The sequence below is a fragment of the Rhipicephalus sanguineus genome, chromosome 2 (genome assembly GCF_013339695.2).
Source record: "Rhipicephalus sanguineus isolate Rsan-2018 chromosome 2, BIME_Rsan_1.4, whole genome shotgun sequence".
Lineage (NCBI taxonomy): Eukaryota > Metazoa > Arthropoda > Arachnida > Ixodida > Ixodidae > Rhipicephalus > Rhipicephalus sanguineus.
In genome coordinates, this window is record NC_051177.1 from 29,127,062 (window position 1) to 29,141,674 (window position 14,613).

General features: G+C 47.3%; 1 protein-coding gene across 1 annotated transcript in view; it reads right to left on the reverse strand.

Annotated features, from left to right (window-relative positions):
• The window catches only part of LOC119382622 (corticotropin-releasing factor receptor 2), a 193,607-nt gene that overhangs the window by 155,101 nt on the left and 23,893 nt on the right, over nt 1-14,613 (reverse strand). The window lies entirely within an intron of this gene.

The window sequence follows — 14,613 nt, forward strand, 5'->3', positions numbered from 1 at the left end:
GAATTGGGAATAGGCCCTTGCCTTCGAATGAGAAGGAAAAAACAAGCGCAGTGAGTGATTAAATCCTCGGCATCTACGCGTTACTGAAAGATAGAAAATTCTTTTGCCGGATTGGCAGCACATCCGTCTACCGCAAGGAAACGGCTTTGCAGGGGTTGATGGAAAAACAAAAAAAAAGAGCGAATAGCGGCCCCGCACAGGATCTGATGAAGGAAGCTGATGATTAAAAATGAATACTATGCCGGTTTGTCTATTCCTTTTCTTCAGTCTCGTACTTTGACGGTAAATACAGCCTTCTGGCCAGCCGCCATCAACTCCATGTAGCGAAGTATCCATCTTGAACTCCATGCAGCAAACTACGCGATCGATTTTGTTCATTTGTATTCTTAGAATTGAGCACGGGTGAGCGCGAAGGAATAACCGAGGCGTATAAGGCGCACGGAGTACGTTTCGTGAAGATTCAAATGCCGGCCTTTCAGAAAGGCCTTTCATTGAATGCATTGAATACATTCAAATGCAGGCCTTTCAGAAATGCAGGCCTTTCATTAGTGGCGCTTGGCACAACGTATTCGCGTCAGTACAAATGAAGCGACAAAACGATGCTTTGCTATCGGTGGTGGGCGGTGCTGGTGGTAATGATGTAGTAGCGGGTGAGGTAGTGGTAGTAAGTGGTTGTTTATTGTAAAAAATGCTTACGAAAAAAAAAAAATAGGGCAGCTGCGCACTGGTTGTGCGAAGACGGTAGAAACAGCGGATCTGGTGGCCTTCCCCTCCTCCTCACGCTCACTTGCCTTTCCCATTCCTTACTTTTATATACCATATATGGCTATGCTATGCTGTGCTTTCTTTCACTCTCTTTCTTTCTATCTCTTTATCCCCCCCCCCTCTCTATGTTTTCTTTCTTTCTGTATTTGGTTCTTTCTATTTTTCTTTTTCTTTCGCTCTATCTTTTTCTCGTTCTATCGCCCATAGCAACGCAATCATATGGTTCCCATCAATACTTGTTCTGCTACCGTGCCTGCATAGCCGAATGGTTACGACGCTCGCCTTCGGGCCGTGGGTACCCGCGTTCGAATCCTGCCTAGGCAAGTAATTCTATTTTGCTTTACGTATTTTTATCCTCCTCCTCTCCACTTCTCATCTCCTCTCCTACTTCTTTCTTTCCTCCTGTACACTTCAGCGAGCCATTTCCTCCTCTACATATTACTCAATGGTGCTCGCCCAATTTCGGTGGCACATACTCGTTTCTGATGATAGCTTCTGCGCACGAGCTGCATATGAACGGCGGCTTAAACAGCTACGCTGTTTAAAAAACAAAGAGGAGGAGGGGGAAAGGAAGAAGGAAGCAATGATGGTCTAGCAATGTAGATGCGCTGAGTGAAGCACAAACGAGAAACGTAACAAGGGACAGGACCAGTGGTGCGCAAACTTTCAATTGACAACCGCCAGATTAGTTAGGAATACACATGCGCAGCATGATAGCACCAAAATGACCTGATTCCATGAACAACACGTTGCAATATAGTCCTTGTTATCTTCAGTGTTTTTTGTGTATATCTTTGACGTGCTTTTGCGAAAATAAACAGTTGAAAGTTTGCGCACCACTAGTCCTGTCCCTTGTTACGTTTCTCGTTTGTGCTTCACTCAGCGCATCTACATTGCTATGCCGTACCAACTAGCCCAAAGTGAAGCTTTGCTCAATGATGGTCTCACTGTAACTGTCTAGCTCGAGCACCTGAGACCTGAAAGGCGGACGCCGGAGGATGAGGGGGGAGTGAGGATTAGGAAGAGATCAAGAGTTAGAGGGGCACTATTTACTTATCTGCAAATACGGGCGTAATGGCTACATAAATATTAGCCTGGCATACTCAGCCGGCAAGTGTTCCACATGAGCCTGGGATGCGCATGTCAGAGGTGTGTCGCCCTGTTCTGCAGCCCCAAACAACCCCTTGTTCTGCAGGAAGGCAAACACCAGTCGTTGCGCCTTGCTCCCGATTGCCGAGGGCCCTCCGGGAAAAACCACGTCTTCAAATGTCTCGAGCCTAAGAGCACCCCTACGCAGACTGCGTACCATCGCTTCTCTTTCCGTATCGAACTGCGAGCATATGCAAATGAAATGTCTCACACAAATCCCACACAACGCGCTTTAAGGGACTTTGCAACACTTTTCCAAGTAGCCATCGAATGGCTTCGTTAAAGGGGTTCATTGCCTCGCGAATCGACCGCCGCAAAAATGTTTAGCATCCACCAACTACGAGCGGAGTCACAGAGATTTGTCGCACGCTGTAATTGCTTTCTCTCTTCTCTCGTCCCGACGAGAGCGCTGGAAACTATAGGCAGGGGCAAAAAAAGTTAGGTCACACGCGCGTCGTGACCTTGAGCACTTCATTTTTTTTGAACGCGCCTCCCGCAGCGGCTGCCGTAACTATATGCAGCTCACAATGCTCAAATAGGCCAATAACCGTTAGATTGGGTATAAGGCATCATTTGTGGAAAGAAGGAACGATTTCTAGCTGACCTTGAGAATTAATTTTAAATTCCAGGCCGCTTACTGCGCTATAATGTTTGGCTCGCTTGTTCTCAGGAGCCTCGACTACCGATCGGCAGCGTTTTGTGACCATGCTGAAAAAGTGTTGCAGGTTCCCTTAAAGCATTTTCGTGGCACTCGACGGAAATTATCAACGCTCGTCTCCACAATTTGGGTCCGAATCTACAGCTCTGTCTTCCGCCGGGAAAATCTAGAGCTGAGGAGACGTTCCTGTGCCGCCCGTGGCCTTCACGAATTCGTACTCATTTCGGATCGGAGTGGCCAACAGCCCGACATGCGATAACTGTAGCTGTGAGGCAACAGTCACCCGTCTTCTTTGTGAATGTCCTCACTTCATTGCGTCCAGAAAAGAACTTTCAAAAGTGTTAGATGAACTTGACAATCGCCCATTGTCAGAGGAAAGGGTCTTAGGACACTGGCCGAGTGAGTCCTTAGCACAGATGGCTTCGAGAGCGTTGTTGCGTTTCTTGCAGACAGCTGGTCCTAGGGAAAGATTTTAGGCAGTTTCTCATTCTCCTTTCCTTTCTCTTTTCCTTTTTATTGCTCTTATTTTCCGTTTTGTAACATCTATTTTCTATCGCCTCTTATTCCCCTTGTCCCTTTCACCAGCACAGGGTAGCCAGCCAGTCTGAGAACTGGCTAACCTCCCTGTGTTTTCGTCTATTTCTTTCCCCTGCTCCTCGTGGAGGCAGTTCCTGACGTGCACCTTTCAGCAATGCACAATATATAACGTGTATGTCATGCAATATCCGCAGCAATGACCAGACTGTAATCATACACCACCTCACAACAGTGGGAAGCCTCGATGTCTAGCGTAATCTCCCGGGACCAGCTAGATCTGATCAGGATAGCGCACGGGGTGGTCATTTCTCGTGGGGCCTTGGGCATATGACCCCACCCACGTCCAGGACCCATAAAAGGAACCTGCGGTTTCCCTTTATCATGCTAAAGCTTCTCGCCTTCTTGCTCTCTCTCTCAAAATGAATATTGGAGTCTAGAGGACATATATACATCCTAAAATTAAGACCGCCGAGTCGCCCTCTCTGTATATATTTTTATTTGTTTGGTTCAATATATTGCGACACGGTAATAATGGAGCTACTAAATCTGCGAGGAGTGAGAAAGGCGGAGCATTGGCTCCTTTAAGCTTACATATATTTTTTTCAGTGCGCTATGCACACGTCAGTAAGCAAACGCACGCCAACACACGCGCGTGACGCTCATGGTATACCGTGGTCTGTCAACACACGTAGGTGCGCCCGCCATTAGCAGCGCACACGTCTTAAGTGCAGCTCTATTAATGGAACGGACCATTCTCCTTGAACTCTTGCGGTTTCGAATGGCACGATACGTGCTAAACCCGACTGTCAAACGCACGCCATCTTCAGCGCCTCGTGTACACAAACTGCGATAATCCCCACTGACGCCTCTGCAAGCTATATAGGCTCAACGTGTGTGGCGTGGTGAGAATAGCCACACCCGCGCTGGGAGGCCATTAGCGCACGACAACAATCGATTCTCCATCAGAAACTTGGATGAGGCACTTTCGCGTCTTAGATTTATGTTGCAAGCGCCAGATCAGCGTGAAGGGGCTTCTAGGTTATGAGGCTCGTTTCAACAATACTTACCCTTCTGCAAATCGACGCGCATTCAAAACGCGGTTTGATAGTAATTAGCTTTCATTGGTCTATGCGTACTTGAAAAAGCTTTACTCGCCTCCTCGGGCCGAAAGTGGACAGAAACGAGGTACAATGTATGCGGTTGAATGAATGCACGAACACGCCTTTTCCAGGCACGTCCATGAAATCAGATACCAAACCACGCAATTCATAGGCGTCTTTTTTACTTGAGGTTTCATTGCCATAACCGCTAGCTTTTTATCAGATACGGCGTAGTAAGGGGGACTTCAAATTAATTTCGGCGGCCTCGGGTTGTTCAACAAGCTCATATATGAGTAAGCAAACGCGAGCTCTTTTCCATTTCGCGCCATTCTAAATGCGGCAGCTGTATAACGGGGTTATGTCCGTGACGTCCGCGAAATGTTTTGTGATTTTTTTTGTGCTTGATATGGATTGCTTTTTGTCTTCGAGCATTTTACCGTTTATAGAAGGCACTGTTTTAAAAAAAGTACATTATGGCATTACGCGATTTTTGGCTTACGACGTAAGTGACTGGAGTGTTACTACAGAGGCAAGAAATAAAAGACCGGACGTATATTCATACGCAGTGGCATGACGAAAGCTTTAGTTCTGTAAGTTTCTCAAAATTGTATATTACTATGGAGATTAGCGGCAGTTAATATGAGACTATGAAAGAGAGCGAGAGATAGAGAAAATAATGAAGAAAGGCCGAGAGGTTAACGATGTTAACAAAGTACGGCTGACTACGATCTACCCTGAGGGATGCGTTAAGTACAGAAATGGAGCTACGACAACAACCAAAACAGAATTCGGAGCGCACAACGCGCGCAAAACGGTAATAAGGCCTCGACCGTTCACAGAAACTGTCACGTAAGAAACCTTCAAGTAAGCCCACCTAACGTATTGCCAATAGCATCTCGCTTCATGGTACACGACACGTGTCGCAGTGCGGTTCAACAGCAACCGATGTTGCTGGCGCCACGGCCGCCTCGGCCTAAGCCTGCAGCGCGTTTTCCATATACAGTGACGGGGGAGCACAATGAGATGGCACCCGCGTATTCGCAAGACATCTGTTTGCGTGGCCGGCGAAATGATTGCCTACGGGATGTGTGCCGAGTGCACAATGCAGGCGCGTAGGCAGCAGCGGTCGCCGGTGCCTCAATCAGGCGATCAACTGCGAAGGCCGAATGCGAAGCCCATCAAATAAGCGCGACGCTATAAGTTCGACGCAGCCTCTGTGCGGTATATGTGCGTGTGGGACGGCCCTATAGTCGCGGTTCCAATCGTCACCCGCTGGCCTCGCGTGGAAGCCTGGACATCTGTGCCGGCTCATTGGTTGCGTGTGTTCTGAGCACCGCTTCTCTGGAAGAATGGAACTTGCGAACCACGAATGCAGCCGGCGACGGGTTGGGGGATTGAGAGAATTCGTTCGACTAGCTCGTCCCTATTCCAAACTCGGGATCATGTTGGATGGTTCCTCGTTAGTGAGGCTATATAAGTCACGGAGTGAATTAGGAAGCGCTTGTTTAATGAACTGGACAAAAGGAGTGCCGGCGGCGCCAGCTGGAGATTGTGCAAGTTTATACAAGTACAGGCACCGTTAGGCTGAAAACGCTCGTGCATAACTATAGTGGGCTTGTCACTCGTAAAAAGAAAAACGGAAATATGTTGAAGGAATATATTTCTTATACTGACAATCTTTTGCACTATTCTCATCTCGCACCACTTCCTTCCTGTCATAATCATAATTCTGAGCCCATGTTTATGTTCATTGCAGGAAGAAGGCCTCTTCCAATGATCTCCAGTGTTCCTATTTTGCGCGAGCTGGTTCCATATTATCCCTGCGAACTTAATTTCGTCGCTTCTTCTAACTCGCTGTCATCCTCAGCTTCTTTTCGTTTTTTTTTTTGTATCCATTCCGTTGCTCTAAGTGACCTCCAGTTCTGACCCGGGCACATTTATTTCGCCTAAAGCCAACTGGAATATTGCAGTGGGAGATTGGGTGCGGTGGTGATTCATGATCTTGGTATACTGTGCAGACGAATACAGGAGCGACGAAAGGCTGCGCTTGTTTCTTTCTTCTGGTCGCCCCTGTTTATGTCTGCGCAGTGTGCCTAGAATATCAGCTATCCCTGTTTATTGTACGACCTGTATGACCTGCTGTCTTGCGACCTCTCAATGTTACGTCTTCCATTGGCCGTTCCATTGCGCGCTCAGTTTTTTTCTCGAGTTCGGCCTTTGATGATCAGCTTTGTCTGATCCAACGGGCAGAGAAGATGGCAAGGGCCAGCGGAGCCCTGGAATAGGGGCCCGACCATTTGCTTTGCTCCGCGTTATACGCAAATAAAGTTTCTCTCTCTCTCTCTTTCCTTGTTATCCTCCAAGTTTTCACCCCATATGTCAGAACTACCGGTATGCAACAATTGTATTATTTTCCTTTTAGGGGCAGCTGCTGACTGCCTGTCATGATTTCGAAATGGCTCCTTCCTGTAGAGTATTTCTGGCGACGTGGAACGCCAACAAAACCCATGTGTTCTCATATATTTCGTTCAGCGTATCACTTCTCTCGTTTTTCTCTACGCAGGGTAGCAAACCGAACGAGTGGCTAGCTTACTTTCCTGTGTTTATTTCCATATTTTGTGTTTCTGTTTCCTCAATTTCTCTACGAGAGGCTCCATGTTCAAGTTTCAGTGCACGCTATGCTCATGCTCACCGTAACATGGAACGCAGCACTTCAATGTCATATCACCCGTTTTTAAACGCCATCACCTATTTAGCTGTTCTCTGCTAAGTACTGACGCCCGTACTGGTCTTTTAGGGGCGAAGCTCCTTAGGGTGTTGGTCGTTCCCTCCTCTGTAGTAGTATGTATGTAGCCCGCTCTAGTTTAATGAATTACTCACTAGATGGCGTTTCATGTATTTCTTAGAGTAGCTGTTTAAAGATGACAGATGGCGCTTGTATAATGCGAATGGCGCATGTCATTGGAACCAGATCCGGTCGTACGTGAAAGAGAGGCCGAAGCGTGTCGTCAGGCTGCTCGGCGACGCCGGGAAAACCCCCCAGTGCTAGAACGAGAGGCCGAATCTGCACGGCAGCGTCGCCAAGATCCAACCGTTCGAGAACGAGAGGCCGAAGCGGCACGGCAGCGTAGCAAAGATCCAGCCGTTCAACACCCATACAAGAACCACTTTCCCTGCATTTCACCGATCACAAAGCGGTGATAATGAAGGGACCACGTAAACCAACAGTACAATAAAAGTTTGATGTTTAATATTTGCACGGTGTTTCACACTCTTTATATGATGTACTGGACGAATTTCACGGGAGAGTTTCACGGTTTACCGATGATTCCCTCCGGAGCTTCGCCCCACTCATCATCATTCACCCCGTGGATAAGCTGTGAGTTCTTTTTTTTAATGTGCCAGGCTTTTACAGCCTAAAACAGCTACAAGTGTTATCTCAAGCCACACCTGAACATAGCAGGACTTTTTTATGTAGAGAATGCGTGCACGACGCAAATAATAGTAGGATGTTTTAGTAGCGCCGCTTTACCGTACTGTAAGTGCGGCAGTGCCGTGCCGTCATGGTCGGCACGTGGCTTTCTTAGTATGTTACATCTATTAGCCTCATATATCTATCATCTCGCGCGGGTAAAACGTTTCAAAAAGCTGTGTGCCGACCACGACACCCTAATGGAGCATGGTTTGGAACGTGCGCTAGCCCCCGTGATTTCTTTTCTTATCTTTTTTTCTGATTTTTTTTTTATGTACCGCGACTCAGCCGATGCGTTAGATCTGCGGATCGAAGTTTCGACGACCGACGACTGTGCTCGTGGCATGTTGTTTCACCGTGAGTGTCGTTTCTTTAGATGGGAAAAGTTAACTTACGCTTCGGATGACCGTATCGTCTGCCGTTACGGTAAACGTGACAAAACGACACTGCATACAAACACAGTACGCCTCGGCTCTCCAGAGCAACTGACGCTGAAGCGCTACAGCTTTCACTGTATCCCGCTGTTTCAGTGGCACAGTGTTGCCGGATGCATAGGGAAAGTAATTTCGCGACGACTCCCCGCCATTACGTCCAAAGAACGGCTTCAATCTTCGTACATCTTGTTTTTAGTGTTTCCATCTGGACTGGGCGTTGGCTCTCTCTGCGGATAATGTAATTGAGGCTACCCACCAAGATTTCGTGGGCAGGATCGGTGAATTGCAGACGGCGGCGCGCCATTCGCCCCCAGCCCCGGCGACCAACTCCGACACCGCCCGTCTGATGATCCGACCTATTTACGGAATGGATCGCGCCAGTGCGCCAGTACTTCTTGTCGTGCGGTCATTTCTGTCCGGTTTGACTTCGTTTTATGACAAGGCGATTCCAGTGCCGGCGTTCGCTCCGTACCACCCCGCCTTTTGCATTGGTGCCTGTAATTATGAGCACGACTTTACGTTAAGAGGACGTGCTTGGCGAAACTAGAACATCAGTATGCCGGGCTCGCGTATCGAGCCTACTTGTTAAGAAACATCAGACCTTGAGTATCAGTGCAGACGCAGCTTGTTTGAATGACGACGCCTAATGTTTCCAACATGTTCAGTGGGCTAGGAGTAATGCCTTAGTGCAGGGCCCCACCTTCATTTTCAGACCTAGGCTTTTATGCTGAAAAGTGCTGCGCAATGCAAATGGCAAAATATAGTTAAATCGAATTCACAGTTTCGTGACCCAGTGTAAAATCAAGCGCGCGCGCGCGCGCGCGCGAGTGTGTGTGTGTGTGTGCGCGCGTGTGTGTGTGTGTGTGTGTGTGTGCGTGCGTGCGTGCGCGCGTGCGTGTGTGTGTGTGTGTGTGTGTGTGTGTGTGTGTGTGTGTGTGTGTGTGTGTGTGTGTGTGTGTGTGTGTGTGTGTGTGTGTGTGTGTGTGTGTGTGTGTGTGCGTGTGTGTGCGTGTGTGTTTGTGACTTAAATTTGTACGTGTATTGAGCAACTTAAATCCCAGAGTATGACAGAGTCACGGCTTCACGAATAGCATTGCAGCGACTCTCGCAGTATCTCTACAGTGTTCTTCCAAAACCTCGTCCTGTCGACGTCGCGCCGTTGGTCGTACTGTTATTTTTTTTCTCTATCCCTCTTTTTTTTATGTCGATTCTCTATTGCGCTATTTGATTACATAGAGCCCACTGACACTGTTGCACGGCCTGCTGATAGTCAAAGTAGGGCGCATCACCATGATTGGTTGCTTCGCAAAGAAGAGACGACTGAATATTACATGTGTACAACTATCGATACGCGTCAGACGAATCGTGGAGGATCGATGAATATTCAACACGCGATTCCCGATGACCGCTAAAACGGAATAGCTGTTCGCGCGAGTCGCACCGCACAAGGCTGGTCGCAGAATATGAACCTGCCAAAAGAACAACTCGGAAATAGTTGCAAAGGCAGTGTGGTGGAAGTCACTTTCGCGAAGCTTCGGCCTTTCATCTAACAATGCAGTAAAGATTGTCCTCCATATCTCGTAGGCGTGATTGTAGAAGATCGTTCAACCACAGAACATTTTTTCGAGCATTTAATAAAATATTTCGTCGGGGCTTTTGCTCAAGCTGTCCGGGACGTGAACGCGAATAAAATATTCAGTTAAGGGCGTTAAACGGCGTCAAAGGTTCAGGTTAGTTGAAGTCCTGCTCTAGGTGTGAATTATAAAACAAGGTTACGCGCACATTTCCCCGGAAAGGTTCTTTCCTTACAGTCTTCAGCTACCCTTGCGATGAGGCTTCAACAAATTTTCGCAAGATATTTGTTCCTTAAGCGGTGATTACACCGGCTGCGCTCCCCTTGCGGTCACTGTAGATATTCAGGGCGGACCGCATCGAAATTCAGATTTATCATAGTTATTCTTATTATCTCTAGTCAACCACGGCACGCAGGAACAACACGTAGGGATATACGATTTCACTGCCACGTTAGAGCCTACATTCATAAAGAAAGTGACCGCATGCCCCGCGATATTTGAAGTAGTAATGAAACAGTTACCTTAATATCCCAAAAATTCGTTGCATTAACTAAATGAACAGTTTGTGTTCTTAGATATGTCGAGTGAAATTTATTTACTCTGCAATTATTATTTCCCATACATCAGCAGCTTTGCAAGAGAAAAGGAAAAACAAATAATCGATTTAATTCTGTCAGTCTCGAATCGAATCAATTGACCCAAATTCACCGCCACAAAAAAAAAAAAGAAGTTCTGCAAGAGGTTTTTGTGAATGCGGGGTTCGTTGTTCGTAAACAAAATTGTTGAGCCAATTTTACCAGTATGGTGCTCGGCTGCATTCTTAAAAATGTTTGCAGGTCAGTGACCTTCAACGAACGCAATAAAGGGACAAAAGTCTTCCAGCCCCTGTGGCAGAGGCGTTTATCTAGTGAAAAAAAAAAAAGCAGGTGCCGTGCTTACAAAAGTTGGTTGCGCAAGGACCAGTCGGGGGCGAGCATCTGCCGTGGAGATCGTGTTTTTATCACACCGATCACCATCATAACAGCGGCAAGCGCCCGAACGACGGCTTACCTGGGCGCCTCTTGGGTAACAACAGTTTTTTTTTGTATAAGCTCGCAAAAATGCCTGCATATAAAGCCGCGTGCGCTATACCAATACAAACGATCTCCAATAAACAGAAAGATGGCGTATTCATGTTCGCTTTTCTCGTGTTTTTCAGCTGACTGAGAAAAATTCGTTGAGCATGTTCTTGCTCAGTTACTCTGCATAACTCGCTGTTGTGTAAGAAATTCGTTCGCGATGACCTTGAGGGCGCAGGTGGAAAAAAATCGAGGTATGCATAACCTGTACTTACGAAACTCTTTGATCTGAAATTGAAACGCCGCCATAAAGATCCAAGGCTCAATACCGGTCGTGAATGGACTGCAGGCAAGCAGTTGTGGGTCGTTTCGCACGCACATCACGTAAGCGCAAGCCGAGAAACAATAGGCCGTACGAGTGCGGGTTTTCTGTCAATTTTTTACCCTTCCTTACAAGCTTCCGCATTTATGTGGTTCCACATGTTAGGTCAACAATGAAGCCACGAAAGACCAAACACAATGTGCACTACAACCGGTTTATTGACTGCCCGAAGAACGGTCTAGAGCATTCGTATACTTCGTCGTCAGAAGTGCGCTAGACAAACTACCAGATATCTGAACGTGCCCGACATCGTAATCTGAAGGTGCAGGAAAGTAAAGTTCTCTTGCTTTTAGTTGCGTTCAAAGATGGTGTGTGCAGAACACGAACAATCGCAAAGCGCGTGAGTCATCGCATAATGCTGGTGATATATAGAGTCTGTGGCTGTTGGCGGGGAGAATACCATAGTAATCCGCCAACAGTACTTCCGAATAATTTTTTTTTGTGCGTTAGAAGTGGCATGCATCTTGCCTTTCTTATTGCGCATGTTAAATTCTTTCGAAAGCAAGACCTATGTATTTGTCCTGAACTTCTGATACTTTCATGAATATCTAATACTTGCAGTATAGGGGCTTCGTGTAAATTTGAGCATTCATGCCCAATACTTGATTTGCTTCATTCTACAAACAGGCTGCGCGCAACTAATGCAAACTTCTGGCATTGAAGACACGGCCACTCGGAACAAGTTTTGCGGGTTGTTATACCTCAGTTGGTTCGCGTGACGCTCGGGAAATCGTCAACGCAATGTAAGTACACAATTTGTATTTGGATATCAGAAATCCCTGACCTCCTATTTTAAAGGGATCATGAACCATGCCTCGGGCTTGGTGAGATAACCCATCCCGCGGAAAGCAGACATTGCTATGAATGGCTTAGCCAAATCTTGCAGTCGAGTGTGGCAACGAGAGTTAAGAAGCGGAGCGCGAAGTTGCCATTCTATCAGGCACGCTCTCTTCATACAGAGGCCCGTCTTCACTCTCTTCAATGGGCGGGGCGCCTGCTGTTTGACGACGAACAGGACAGCATGCCATTGGCCAACAGCCGACATAAATCAAGAGCGGCGTTTAGATATGCGCTTCTTGCCGCGGGGTGTCGCCACGTTCCGGCTCAGCGCTCCACAGTCTGCTAACATTACAGAGTAGCCACACTTGCGCAAACAGGAATAACAACGGGAGAGAGCGATCGCGTTTCATGACACGCGCTCAAGCGCGCTGACGCAACTTTTCCCCCGTGCCATCCCTTCCTGTGTAGCTTCCAACGCGCTCGTCGTGACGAGAGAAGAGAGCAAACGCTTAAAGCAACGCGCCACAACCACCTATAACTCGGCTCATTCTTGACGGATTCGAGAATTTTTTGCGGCAATCGATTCGTGACGGAATAAACTCCGATACTGAGGTCATTCGATGATTATATGGAAAAGTAGTTGAGGACCAATTTATTAAAGTAGCCATTCTTAAGACAAACTTGGTGGACACTTGAGCTTCGCCTTCAAGAGTAGAGCGCGATAGCGTAATCGGCCCCCGTGCGCATTGCCTTCAACCGTGCCGAAAGCAAAGGAACGCTTGTGCGCGCAACATTGGTCTTTCCAAACTATCCTTGAATACAGGTGCAGTTGCGAAGAGCCCACTACGCCATAATTCTTCCCTTTACAAACAGGTGAAGTACCAACTGCGCGTCCGTAAGGTGCCACGCGCACCTGCGCAGCTGCAGACTTTGTTTGTTGGTGGGCAACTTTACACCACCCACTCGTTGCGCAATTTACATGTTTTGACGCCTGGCGCTATTCTACGATTCTGTCACGCAGTATTGCATGGGTTTAGGAGAGTTCTCCTAGTACATGACATCCTTATAGCGTTTTTTACGAAGCAGTTTCAAGCATTGGCGTGGCTCCGTGGTGGAACACCTGCTTGCCACGCAGGAGGCCTGGGTTCGATTCTCGCTTGGGCCAAAGATATTTTATTGTTTATTTATTTGCATCTATCTCGAATTTTCGATCACGGACAACGCCAATTTTTCGCTCACGACCAACGACGCCGCCGCCGACACCGACAACGGAATTTCTGCGAAACGAGCTATTTAGCGCTATCGCGTTAAATGAACTGGGACATAAATCTAGATACTGCAACTATCTAAAAAAATTCCAAGCGTATACATAAATAGAGCGTGCCGGTGATAGACGATCTAATTAACGGGCGAGATCGTTCTATTCGATCGAAAGCGAGAAAAAGTGGGGGAGGGAAAAGGGCGGGATGGTAGATATGACGAGCGTTCTTCGAGAAAGCTTCGAGGAGTGGTGTCCGCGCTTTATTTTACTTCGTTTATTGACCTTTTAAGTCGGCATCCCGATGCGTGCGCGGCGCCCGAGACCCCTCCTTTAGTTCCCGTTGACGTCATTATGTTTGTCAATATCAAGCGCGAGCGGCCACTCGCTCGGTAGTGTCGGGGCTGTAGAAAAATAAATTACGGCTCAAGGTTATTGATTAGCATATATCGACCACGACTAGCTCGAGTCTTTCCCAGTATAGCAAATGCTAGCGCTGAGATCACACTCGGTGCGTGATTAAAAAAAAAAGAAAAAATGAAGGGGCGCCGTGAAAGTGGGTCTACGAGTAACCTGTCCATCACTCGCAGCTGTTCGAGCCTGACAGCTCGAGAAGCACTTCTACACCTATTTGGTAACTTGTATCGGATTTATTATTATTTTGTTTGCGCTTTCTCGACAACTCACTCATCATTGCGCGAGTCTGACCGAACGCCTGTTGACGACAACGCGTGCTGTATGAAAAGCGGTGCACCAGTTACCGCGATTGAGTAGGCCGAGGGCGTAAGTACAAAAGCCGGCGCGATGTAGTGTTGCGCGTATCGACCGTCTGTCGCGGACAGAATAAAGTTGGATGAATATTCGGAGAGAACGAGTAAAGAAAAATGAAATTGGCAGTTAAGTCGTATCGCCTGAACGAAATAGTAGTTTTTCATCGCGCACATTTTGCTGGTTTATTGCCGCGGCGCACAAAGCCGCTGTATCTACGCTGCAATTTATACATGCACTATATGGAAGTCTGCATCTTGATATTAACAAATACGGTGCAGCAAATTGTCCATTTAACTCAATCCGCCAACCAGGCTTATTTCTCTCCACGTGAAACCGTTATGTGCTTATGTTGTGCGACAAGCTCTTCTGTCAAATGCGCTCACTGGCTTTTTCGAAGGCATGAAGTTCACCAGGTCGTTTTCCTGCTTTGTTTCCTTTTTTCCTTTTTTTTTTGGCGCCTCATTGCGTTGTACGCTTGGATCATGCCGTATTCTCACCAATATGTCAGAGCTGTTGTCTCAGTTGCAGTGGCACAAATTTCGGCGTATTTGCGTTAATTTCGCTCATTTTTGAGCAGAAAATGATGCTGAGACTTGCGAAGTATAAGCTTTAGCCAGCAGTTAGAAAGCGCTCGTCAACATTAACCAATAGTCAGCGAACAATAGGTAAAGCTGG